This window comes from Octodon degus, unplaced genomic scaffold (assembly GCF_000260255.1).
Source record: "Octodon degus isolate 3935 unplaced genomic scaffold, OctDeg1.0 scaffold00042, whole genome shotgun sequence".
Lineage (NCBI taxonomy): Eukaryota > Metazoa > Chordata > Mammalia > Rodentia > Octodontidae > Octodon > Octodon degus.
The window spans coordinates 1970586-1979799 of record NW_004524618.1 but is presented as its reverse complement, the minus strand read 5'-3'; the positions used below and the strand labels follow the sequence as shown (position 1 = coordinate 1979799).

The window sequence follows — 9214 nt, the reverse complement described above, 5'->3', positions numbered from 1 at the left end:
AATATAGTACACAAAATCTGCTCATAAACTATGGAAGGTGAGTAAGCAGTAGCTCACAAATGAGAAGACAGCAAAGTGAAGAAGGCCACAAGCTAAGGTCATTAAACAGAAAGAATAAGCTTCACATTGACTGCTCTGGGGCCTGATGCTGACAGAGGGAAATCAGCCTCATCAGGGGAATTTCTAGACCCCCTTTTTGGTTCTTTACTTCAATGATTTTATATTCATTTCCCCAAATACCATCTTGTTAGGGTTGATGATCAAAATAGTATAGATGTTTGCATCCTCAGGTTTAACATTTACTGTTTTTACTATTCAGGGTGATTCTGGGGGCCCAAGGCAAGTCACAGTTGATCCCTTCCCTCAGATTCCAAAGGCTTATTTGCAGCAGCAAGTGGTTTAGCTGGTGAATCAATCTAGTTGATTGCTCAGCATCTACAAATTTAGGCCTTTTCTCTTTTTTTAGGGAACAGTTAGGGCAAAGTACATAAGATTATAAATGTACAACTCAGCTGGGTGTAGTGGCACATGCCTCTTATCAGGAGGAATGCCATGAGTCCAAGGCCAGCCTCACTACATAGTGAGACCCTATCTCAAAACAAACAAACAAAATGTGTCTAACTCAATGAACTTTCACAAATTTAACTACTATATAATTAGCACCCAGATTAAGACAAGGAACACATTACCAGGACCTAAAAATTCCATTTATGACTTCATTCAGTTGCAATGCCTCCAAAGACAACCATTATTATAGTTTCTAATACCACTGATTTGTTGTGACTAAAACTTTATCATATAAGCATTATCATACAGTTTAGACTTGGACTTCTTTGTGTTTGACTTTTTTCACTCAAAATTACATACATGCATGATATATATACTGGGGACTGAATTCAGGGCCTTTGTACTGAGCCACATGGCACACTTTTTTTTTTTTTTTTTTTAAAAAAAAGGGTCTCAGTAAATTTCCTAGGCAGGGCTTGAACTTGTAACCCTCCTTCCTCAGCCTCCCACAGTGCTGGGATTATAGGTGTGTCCCCCATGCCTGCCTATTATATTTCTCATGGTCACTTGGCTTCTTTTTTGCTCTCTCTGAACATCACTGCTCTAAATATCTCCACACACACCTCTGGTGATCCTATATATCAATTTCTTCCGGGCATATCCCTAGAAATGAAGTGCTAGCCTACAGGGTGTAGGCATATCAGCACTGGCAGATACAGCCGTTCTTCCAATTTCCCCTTCTGGTTATGAGTTTCAGTTGCTCCACATCTTGCTCTAACTGGTAATTTCTGTTCAATTCATTTTAGCCCTTTTTCTCTACATATTCCACTGTGTTTTTAATTTCTCTAGTGACTAGTGAAATAGAACACCTTTCCTTAACACCTATCTCTTCCTCTATCTCTTCCTTTTCCTCCTGTTCTTTTTTTTTTGGTGGTAGTAGGGATTGAATATAGGGCCTCAGTACTTGGCTTCCCTAGCCCTTTCTTTTTTTTTTTTTTTTTAAACATTTATTGATTGATTGATTGATTGTGTTTTAGGGAAAGGTCTATAGGGTGTTCAGGATCTTACTACTAGATCGGAACCAGGGATTTTTTTTTTTTTTTTTTTAAGGTCATCAGCTTTTATTTGAATTTATTTTTTTTTTTGGTGGAACCAGGGACTGAACTCAGCCCCTTGCGCTTGCCAGGGAAGTGTTTATTCTACTGAGTCATCTCCCCTGCCCCTCATTACTAGGTCGGACTCATAATGATCCACCTGTTTACAGCCTCCCAAGAGCTGGAATTACAGACATACACCACCAATTGCAATTAGTGCGCCCCGGGGGTGGGCCTGGGATCAAACACGAGCCTCTGTGCCTGCTTGCAGGCGCTTTAATACACTGAGATATTTGGACCCTCACCCTTTCCTTTTTTTTAAAAAATGTTTTAAGACAGGGCTTGGGGCCAATGAGATAGCTCAGCAGTCTAAAGCACCTGCTAAGGCAAGCTTAGGCAAGCACAGGGACCAAGGTTCGATCCCCAGTACTATGTGCTGCGCCAGCCCCACCCCCGGGGTCAGGCTGAGCGGGCCACAAAAACCAAAACAAAACAAAAAATACCTACAGGAACTTTTTTTTATATGCCAATTTTGGTGACTTATGAATACTACCAGAACTATTCCTCTTGAAAATAAAAAAGTTAATAAAAAAAAATAGGGGCCATATATATAGCTCAGTGGTAGAGTATTTACCTAGCACAAAGACCTGGGTTCTATCCACAAAACTGTAAATTTTGCCAGGAATGGGAGTATAAGCCTGTGAGCCCAGCACTTGGGAGGCTGAGACAGGAAGACAGCTGCAAAATCAAGGCCAGTCTAGGTTGCAGCGTGAGTTCAAGGCCAATATAAAAGATGTAGTGAGACTCTGTCTTGAAAAAAAAGAAAAAAGAATAAATGAATGAATGAATGAATGAATGAATGAAATAGAAAGAAGTCAGGGATATGGCTCTGTGGTAGAGGGTTTTCTACCATGCCTCATGTCCCAGATTTCATTTAAGAAATACACCTACATTCATAAATAAGTTTGCTGTATTTTAGGCATATCTCTATCATCCTTTGAATTGTAAAAAACACTGAAACTAAGCCTGCATTCTGATTGATAAACAGTTTCAACTTTTGTGGTGGAAAGGGCAGTGCAAAAGATCAAACTCGGGCTGGTGAGATGGCTCAGTGGTCTAAGGCACCTACTTGGAACAAGCTTGGCAAAGCACAGGGACCACGGTTCGATTCCCCAGCACCACATGCCAGCCAGCCCCGCCCCCTGGTGGGCTAAGCTGGCCACACAGACACACACAATAAATAAATAAACTTTAAAAAAAAATTAAATTAAATTAAATTAAATTAAAAAAAAAGATCAAACTCAGGGCTTTGTGCATGCTAGGCAAGCATGCTATTGCTGAGCTACACCCCTCAGCCTCAACTTCTGATTCTATCATTTGAGGTCATTGGCATTTAACACTAGCAGGAAACACTTGAAGTCCAAGAACCAATAACAAGTGAAAATCATGTTCCTGGTATAACAGAAACAAAGATGTGGAGAAAGAGGTAAAGAGAAGACAATATTTTTCCTGCAACAAAAGCTTCTACAGTACCCAGTCTTGATTAGTAAATGGAAATTCTAAATAGACTCTGAATAGAGTCTTTTAAATAATTTACAGCTTGGGGCCAGGGAGATGGCTCAGTGGAATAAGCGCTTCCCTGGCAAGCACAAAGGCCTGAGTTCAATCCCCGGTTCCGCCAAAAAAACAAACAAAAAAACAATTTACAGCTTAATATCAACCAATCTTAGTAACTTCTCCCATTAGGTTCAAGGCAAGATTTCTGGATGGTTTTCCGTGGTCGTTGCAGGCCTTCTCATAGATCCCTGAAATGGGACGTGGCCATAAAAATATCAGCACTGACTTGCTGCCCCCACTCTAGCCACATAGTCCAGCCCTCAGGTCAGCGACTTATAAAACAGCTTCAGGTGAACTCAAAAATAGACACCTGCCACATCCCATGTTCTTGATAATTTAAGCTAATAATAATAATGACCAACTCCCTGATCACATTAAGGAGCTGTCTAAAGAGATGGTCCTTCTCAGATCAATTAGACAAAGGTGGAAAAGAAGCCTCAATAAAAAGAGCATCCTAACAGTAGAACAGCAATAATTCTGCATATAATTTCAGAGGGCTTGTTAAGCTCCTAAAATTCATTCCTGAATTCTAGTGCAACGTGTCTTATTGCAATCTTTTTTTTTTACATTTTATTAATTTATTAGGAATAATTCCAAATGGGTTATAAGAAAAAATTGAGTTCAATGAGTCTTTTAAAAACTCTGAAAGATATGTCCATCAATAAGCAATAAAGGGGACCAGGGAGATGGCTCAGTAGGATAAGCGCTTCCCTGGTAAGCGCAAGGGCCTGAGTTCAATCCCTGGTTCCGCACAAAAAAAAAAAAAAAAGAAAATCCACCTCCGCAGACTCTGCAACCAGCACAGAATCAGCTAGCAAATCCCAACCACACCAAGGGAAGTTTCACCGGAGGGAGCCAGGAGCTGGTCATGGGGGAAGAACTAAGTTCCTCAGTGCAAGAGAGCTGAGTAGTGTTTTTGGAGCATTTCCCTGGTTGGTATGAGCAATATCAGAAAATCTTTTTGGCAAGGGACAGAGATAAATATAAATGGAATGCTACACTGTCCCAGGAATGATAAAGAAAATCAGTAAAGTAGCAAGGAGATAACTTCTAAAACATTTGTTGTGGGCTCAAAACATAGTCAAAATGATTTAAAGGTGACACAATAGCTATGTCCAGGTATTTAGGCTTAAAGGTGAAATTAAGTGAGGATACTTTTTCAAGGAAAATCTCTTTAAAACCAAGCATATTGCTAAATGACAACATTGTACTTGGTAAATAATAATTGGCAACAAAATAAGTTGAAACTGCCCAAACCAGTACCAGATACTGTTTAATAACCAAGACGGCAAACTAATTTTGTTGTAACAAGCCTAGGTCAATTCTATCAAATGTGTCCGAGGTTCCATCCAGCTTCCTTTAATGTTTTGAAAGCTCATTTGACAGCCAGTCCAGTCCTTCACACAGACCCGTTCTTTGTGTAGTACAAGTGGCTTGAACATACCATGTTCTGTTCCAAAGAGACTGAAGACCCAATTTATCTGTCATTTCACTGATGGCCATAGCGTTTGGCAAATCCTGTTTGTTCGCAAACAGCAGCAGCACTGCATCTTGCAGCTCATCTTCCTGAAGCATATTCTGTACTACAGTTGCTCCTTCCTGAATTCGTTCACTATCATTGCTATTTATCACAAAAATAAGAGCCTGGGTATTTTGGAAGTAATGCCTCCACAGAGGCCAAATTTTATCTTGACCACCAACATCCCACACTGTGAAACAAATGTTCTTACATTCTACTGTTTCCACATTAAAACCAGTGTAGGAATGGTGGTGACTATCTCCCCTAACTTGAGTTTATACAGAATGGTCATCTTGCCAGCAGCATCCAATCCAATCATCAGGATACGCATTTGCGTCTTGCCAAACAGGAAGGAAAAGAGCGAGGAGATGGTGAGGCCCATGGCGGCGGTGGCACTTGTGATGGACATGAAAAGGGTCCCGTGCTGACCTGAGCCTTTGCCTTCTACACTCCAGATAAAGAGAAGAGAACTGCTGGGGAAAGAGGGCAGTTGGGACAACGGCAGGATGACGGCATCCAGAGAAGCACAGGCTGGAAGCAGCCAGGCGAAGAACTACTTGGGAGCTGGCACCTAGTGCAGCAGTACCCAGCTCTGACCCAAGTCAGCCACCTCAGGTGGCAGCCGCCAGGATCAAAACCCCAGCAAGACTGGTCCCTCCTTATTGCAATCTTTAAATCAATCTCTTACATAAAATTTTATATATGAACTTACAATCACATAAAGAAATTTATTTTCTTATACCTTAATTTCAAAGGGAAGATTATATTCAATTTGGGGGCCAGAGAGATAGCTTAGAGGCATAAGCACCTACCTGGCAGGGACAAGGACCCCAGTTCGATCCCTGAGCCCACACGCTGTGCAGATGGTCTTGGCCCCAGATGTAGGTGCCCACTGTGTGGCCCAAAACCAGGCATGATGATGCACACCTATAATCCCAGCACACAGGAGGTCGAGCGAGGAGGATCTCTTCGAGATCAAGACCAGGCTGGGGGCTACAAAAGTGAGCACAAGGCCAGCCCCAACTGCATAGTGAGACCATCTCAAAAAATAAATAAATAAATTCTTATTTTAATATTCTAAAACATGGAAGTTACTTATTTTACTCTTCTCTGAAAGATTTTCAAGTTTTTTGTTTTTTGGTAGGGTTTGAACTGGGGGTGGGTTGAACTGGGGTTTGAACCAGGACCTCGTACATGTTAGGCAGACATCCATAGATAGGCACAGTGACCCACATCTATAATCTCAGCACTTGGGAGGCTGAGGCAAGAAGATCACCATGAGCTCAAGCCCAGCCTGAACTATATAGTAAGACCCTATCTCAGAAGAAAAATAAAGGGTAAGCACCTTATCACTGACTTACATACCTAGTCCTACAATTTCTGAAGGGATGGGCAGTTGAAAAATAGGTTCTAGCTGCAATCAGAATTACATATAGTATTCAAGTTTTAACCATGCTATAATTTTGTTTTCAAAAGTTCTACAGGATAAGAACTATTATTGCCATCCCTTTTAAAATCCCCTTTTTAAATTTACAAGAGCTGGGTACAATGGTGCACACCTGTAATCCCAGCACTGGGAGGCTGAGGCAGGAGGATCGATGCAAGTTCAAAACCATCTTGGGTTACAAAGTGAGCTCCAGGCAAGCCTGAACTACACAGACAGACCCTGAATCAAAAAGATTAATTAACTAATTAATTTACAGTTTTGGGGATAGAAACCAGGGCATTATGTGTGCTAGGCAAGTGTTATCCACTGAGCTATAAATATGGCCCCTAAGTTTTTTATTTTAGCTATAAAGCTAATAAACATTTAGAGAACAGTTTACATTCCTTTGTTAGGTTAGAATATATTTTTAAAATTTTAATTTATTTATATATTATTAGTTTTTTGTTGTTGTTGTTGTTTTGAGATAGGGTCTTGCTTTATAATAGAGACTGGCCTTGAACTCACTATGCAGCCCAAGCTGGCCTCAAACTCACAGCAACCCTTCTACCTCACCCTCCAGTATGCTTGGGTTACAGCCATGTGCCACCACACCTTCTAGGTCAACATATAGATTATGAAAAGGTTAATGAATCTTGAGCATAGTTTAGATTTCCCCCTAAGTATATACTAATTAATTTTTTTTTTTGGTGGGACCAAGAATTGAACTCAAACCCTTGCACTTGCCAGGGAAGTGCTTATTCCACTGAGCCTTCTCTCCAGCCCCCCAGTATATACTAATTAACTTAAGATGTATGTACCATTTTTTCGGTCTGGATACATTTTGAAATTACAGGGGCTGGTGAGATGGCTCAGTGGTCTAAAGCACCTACTTAGAACAAGCTCAGCAAAGAACAGGGACCGCGGTTCAATCCCCCAGCACCACATGCCAGCCAGCCCCGCCCCCTGGTGGGCTGAGCTGGCCACACACACATATACATAAATAAAATTAAAAAAAAAAAAGAAAAAAGAAATTACAGTAAAACCTTAAAGTGTTCTATAAGACAAGCAAGTATTCCTAATCGATTTTAACTTGATACAAGAAGTCATGTCAGAAAAAAAAAAAAAAAAAATAGGGGGCCTGGCCCTAGCTCAGTTCTTTAAGTGGCTGCTTCCACAATGCTGGCAGCCTCAGTTTGCGGTAGTTCGATCCCCACAACACTCCAGCCGGCCAAAAGTGCCCTGAAGGTATTCGAGGAGCAAAAAAAAAAAAAAAAAAGTCACGTCAGGGCTGGCCAAATAGCTCAGTGGATTAAAGTGCCTGCAAGCAGGAGTAGGGGCCAGGTGTTCGATCCTGGGCCCACCCCCAGGGGATGCTGAGACTGCAACTAAGACTGGGTGTGGTGGCACGGGCCTGTAATCCCAGCTTCTAGGAGGCTGTAAACAGGTGACACTGAACACCCTATAGACCCTTCCCTAATAAATTGAAGAAAAAAAAAAAAAAAAGTCATGTGTTAAAATATAAGTAACACATGCCACTGAACATCACAAGGTCACAACTGAGCCAATGTTTTTCTCCTTCCTTGCCCACACTGGACTGTGGGTGATCTGGATTGTAGCTCCCAACAGCAGGAGGTTACAGAGATCTTGTTTGCAGAGGAGGAAGAGAAAAAGGTAGAGGAATCCCTCACTTCAGCTGAGGTTAGGGACACATACGAATGTGGGAAAGTGCCGAGTTTTGTAGAAAACCACCACCTGAATAAAGCTGTAAGCCAGGCATAGTGGTGCATGCCTGTAATCCCATCACTCAGGAGGGTGAGCAGGAAGACTGTTTCAAGTTTGAGACCAGTCTGGGCTATGAAGAGAACTAAAGGCCAGCTTGAGCTGCACAGCAAGGCCCCATCTCAAAAAGACAAAAAAAATAAAGGAAGGCTGTAGCAGTGTCAGTGATGAACCTGTTTGACAATGTGATGTCACATTTCAGCTAAATCCTCAAAATGAGACAGAGGCAAGTCTCAATGATAGGTTCCTCCTTGAAGGTGCATGAAAAGAAAGATTCCCAAGTCAATAGACAGCAGTGATTCCGTTAGTGACATGAGAGTCTCCCACACAATGACCCTCCGCTCTTCCGTCTCCCTCATGCGAGTCACAAACTTTGAGTGGTTTTCAAAAGTAAGTGCACATTATTTTTCTTTATATTTTGTATTTTCTTTATTATTTTGTATTATACTACAGCATATATTTTTCAATGTATTTGGTTGTGCAGGGTCTCACTACACAGCTCAGACTCATGGTGATGCTCCTGCTTTCAGCCTGAACACCGCTATGCCCATGCTCTGGCCAGCTCAGCCCACCTTGGGGGCAGGGCTGGGGGGGGCACGTGGTACCAGGGAATCTCCCTGCACTTGCCTAAGCAGGCATGTTACTCTGCTGAGCTCGTCAGTCCACTATATTACAGTATTGTAATCATGTTATATGAATATTTTTGGGCTGTAGAACAAATCACGAGTCTCCACTATTCTTACGGGGAAATTTGCTTTGATATATAAGTGCTTTGTATTGCAAGCATATTTCCAGAATAAATTATGCTTGCAAACAAAGGTTTTACCGTATTTTATTCCTACTAGAAGAATTCATTGTATGTGAAGAGGAAGACTTCACTGTATGCTGTCTAAATGGGGTGGCTCTGGCATAAAAAGATCTAGATTCAGATTTCTGTACTGGAGCAACCATAGCAAATAAATTCTAAGCCTCAGTTTCCATGTTTGAGAAATGAAAGAAAAAACCCAACCCCACCAATTAGGTTTATTTGTGAATTATATAAAGCAGTGTGTGTATAAAACACTTAAGAGTAGCTAAACAATTTCTTTAAAGGCTAAGTACTGTGCTCGCTTCGGCAGCACATATACTAAAATTGGAACGATACAGAGAAGATTAGCATGGCCCCTGCGCAAGGATGACACGCAAATTCGTGAAGCGTTCCATATTTTTGGAAATGAAACTCTCAATCACAAAAACCGTTTAAGTGAATGTGAAGACAGAGTTTCAGATCTT

General features: G+C 41.3%; 1 protein-coding gene, 1 non-coding gene and 1 pseudogene across 6 annotated transcripts in view; 1 reads left to right on the top strand and 2 right to left on the bottom strand.

The window, feature by feature from the left end:
* The window catches only part of Gbf1 (golgi brefeldin A resistant guanine nucleotide exchange factor 1), a 152289-nt gene that overhangs the window by 81686 nt on the left and 61389 nt on the right, over nt 1-9214 (bottom strand). The gene's annotated exons all lie outside the window — the stretch shown is intronic.
* On the bottom strand, nt 4578-5119 carry LOC105742201 (annotated as a pseudogene).
* Nucleotides 9045-9151, top strand: LOC111816847. The gene has a single exon (XR_002821173.1). It is a non-coding gene; the product is annotated as a U6 spliceosomal RNA (small nuclear RNA).